Source organism: Erythrolamprus reginae, chromosome 12, assembly GCF_031021105.1.
Source record: "Erythrolamprus reginae isolate rEryReg1 chromosome 12, rEryReg1.hap1, whole genome shotgun sequence".
Lineage (NCBI taxonomy): Eukaryota > Metazoa > Chordata > Lepidosauria > Squamata > Dipsadidae > Erythrolamprus > Erythrolamprus reginae.
Genome location: NC_091961.1, coordinates 20,381,345 through 20,384,798, shown reverse-complemented (window position 1 = coordinate 20,384,798; position 3,454 = coordinate 20,381,345).

Below are 3,454 nucleotides of genomic sequence, written 5' to 3'. Positions count from 1 at the left end.
AAATTCCTGAACAGTACAGGTAAAGCAATTAAAGCAGGCAGAGGTGATCATTCCAAGGGATGTTTCACTTGCCCCAAAGATACAAAACCTGGTGCAAATTGTCCCAAACTGCAAGGGATATTTTATGTGCAAAACCAAGGGGTGTGTAGCTTGGGCTTGTCAGTACAAGCATTTAAGAAATTATTTTCACAAGCAATCAGGAAATGTTTCTGGAAGTTTATATACAGTAAACTGTTCAGACCTCCATTAGTGTTTTAGTTAAAGGCAGCCTATAGCTCAGACAGGAAAGTGGCAGAGTTCATAAAATAATACAAAATGCAATAACTTGCATTTCTTTGCAGAATAAACTGCAAAAATTGCAGCAGCCTCCTGGGCAATACCAAATGCAATCTCAGCAGGGATTTTAATTCCTGCTCATCCAATGCAATATATACCGTATTTTTTGGAGTATAAGACACACCTTAGTTTTGAGGGAGGAAAATAGGGGAAAGAATCTGCTTACCAGATATTGATCTGGCTAGCATTCTTACTGCAGTCAGTTTCAGCACATTATCCCCTGGTTAGGGCTTGGAAAACATTCTTAGCAGAGTAACAATGAAAAATCTTGCAAGCAGTAAGAGCTGGGAACATTGTTAGCACTTGGTTAGGACTGAAAAGAAACATTAGGAGCAAGTAGAACAATTAAAAAAATCTTACAAAGACAGGGTTTGGAAAACACTCACAGAGAATAACAGTGAAAAAGCCTGCAAACATTCTTAGCATAGAAACATAGAAGACTGGCGGCAGAAAAAGACCTCATGGTCCATCTAGTCTGCCCTTATACTATTTTCTGTATTTTATCTTAGGATGGATATATGTTTATCCCAGGCATGTTTAAATTCAGTTACTGTGGATTTACCAACCACGTCTGCTGGAAGTTTGTTCCAAGAATCTACTACTTTCAGTAAAATAATATTTTCTCATGTTGCTTTTGATCTTTCCCCCAACTAACTTCAGATTATGTCCCCTTGTTCTTGTGTTCACTTTCCTATTAAAAACACTTCCCTCCTGGACCTTATTTAATCCTTTAACATATTTAAATGTTTCTATCATGTCACCCCCTTCCCTTCTGTCCTCCAGACTATACAGATTGAGTTCATTAAGTCTTTCCTGATACGTTTTATGCTTAAGACCTTCCACCATTCTGGTAGCCCGTCTTTGGACCCGTTCAATTTTGTCAATATCTTTTTGTAGCTGAGGTCTCCAGAACTGAACACAGTATTCCAAATGTCTCACCAGCACTATACAGTATAGCGGGATCACAATCTCCCTCTTCCTGCTTGTTATACCTCTAGCTATGCAGCCAAGCATCCTACTTGCTTTCCCTACCGCCTGACTGCACTGTTCACCCATTTTGAGACTGTCAGAAATCACTACCCCTAAGTCCTTTTCTTCTGAAGTTTTTGCTAACAGAACTGCCAATACAATACTCAGATTGAGGATTCCTTTTCCCCATGTGCATTACTTTACATTTGCAAACATTAAACTGCAGTTTCCATTTCTTTGACCATTTATCTAGTAAAGGTAAATCATTTACCATATTACAGACACCTCCAGGAATATCAACCCTAGAGAGTAATAATGAAAGAGCTTGCAAGCAATAAGAGCTGGGAACATCGTTAGCACCTGGCTAGGGCTGGAAAGAAACTTACTTGGAGCAAGTGGAGCAATGAAAAAAACTGCAAAGACTTAGGGCTTGGAAAACATTCTTCCCAGACAGTAACAATGAAATGATAAGAACTGGGAAGATTGTTAGCACCTAGTTAGGGCTGGGGAAAAAAGCTTTTTAAAAAAGCTGCATCCAGAGTATAAGACGCACCTAAATTTTCAGGTTCTTTTGGGGAGGAAAAGGGTGCGGCTTATATTAAAAAAAAATAGGGTACTGTAGCTGCAATCTCTTAGATTTCCCCCAATGTTATTTTCATCAAAAATAAACCAGGAACACCCTTCAATCATATAGCTCCTTTAAAACACGCCTAAAATTTCTGAAAAAAACTAGTTTTCATAATTTATGCAGTGTTAGCAATGAGGTCTCCCGTAGATTTTTTTAAAAATCAGCAATATCTTGAACCCTACTGTACAAACCAAAGAGTCAGATACGGACTAAACAGGTCAATTTATATCACTCGAATAGCTTGCCAAGTTTGGGGACCCCTGCTGTAGGCTTTCCTGCCTAAGCAGGGGGTTGGGCTAGAAGACCTCCAAGATCCCTTCCAAGTCTGTTGGTTGTTTGTTTGGGTGGCTTACAACAACAATGTTAAAAGTCAAATATAAATGGTAAAAGTAATTTGCATTGACATCCTTCAGTCTCCACCGTGGTATCATGCTGTGGATTCCCTGGTAAAAGTAATACAAACCCCATTATACTAACAATAGCAACAATAATAATAAGACTTGTATGCCACCCCTCTCTGGAGACTCAGGCAGCTCACAATAACAACAAAACAATACAGGTACAAATCTAATAATTAAAACTGTAACTAAAACCCATTATCTTAAAAATAATCAATACTACACAATCGTATCCACACATAACTTTTAATGGTCAGAAGGTGGGGGGCATGTATTAGTTGCCCATGTCTGGCAACATAGATAGGTCTTAAGGCTTTTGCAGAAGGTGAGGAGGGTGGGGGCAGTTCAAATCTCCGGAGGGAGCTGAGGGCCGGGGCCACCACAGAGAAAGCTCTTCCCCTAGCCCCTGCAAGACAACATTGTCTGGTCGACGGGACTTTGAGAAGCCCAACTCTGTGGGACCTAAGCGGCCACTGAGATTTATACAGCAGAAGTAATCTTGTCCAACACTTTGAATTGTGTCCAGAAACCAATCAGCCACCAATGCGGGCCGCGGAGTGTTGACGAAACATACGTGGGTATATCTGGGAAGACCCATGACTGCGCGCAGCCACATTCTGCACGATCTGATGTTCCCGAACACTCTTCAACAATTAATATATAATTATATAAACAATCAATAAGCCCTAACAAAGAATCCAATCAGATATCAATCACTCAGTTTGGGCGTAGCAAATTATTATCATAATTCAATTCAATTCAATTTATTAGATTCGTATGCCGCCTCTCTCCGAAGACTCGGGGCGGCTCACAACAATAATAAAGAAAACAATATTCCAGCGAAAACAAATCTAATATTAAAAAGCCCATCAAACCCTATCATTTAAAAAAGCAAACAACATACACATACCCAAACATAAATATAAAAAAGCCTGGGGGAAAGGTGTTTGGCCTTAAGCCAGTGTTTCCTAACCTTGGCAACTTGAAGATATCTGGACTTCAACTCCCAGAATGCTGGCTGGGGAATTCTGGGAGTTGAAGTCCAGATATCTTCAAGTTGCCAAGGTTGGGAAACACTGCGAATTCTTACAGATCCGCAGCCGCAGGCCAATTCGCGCCGCCC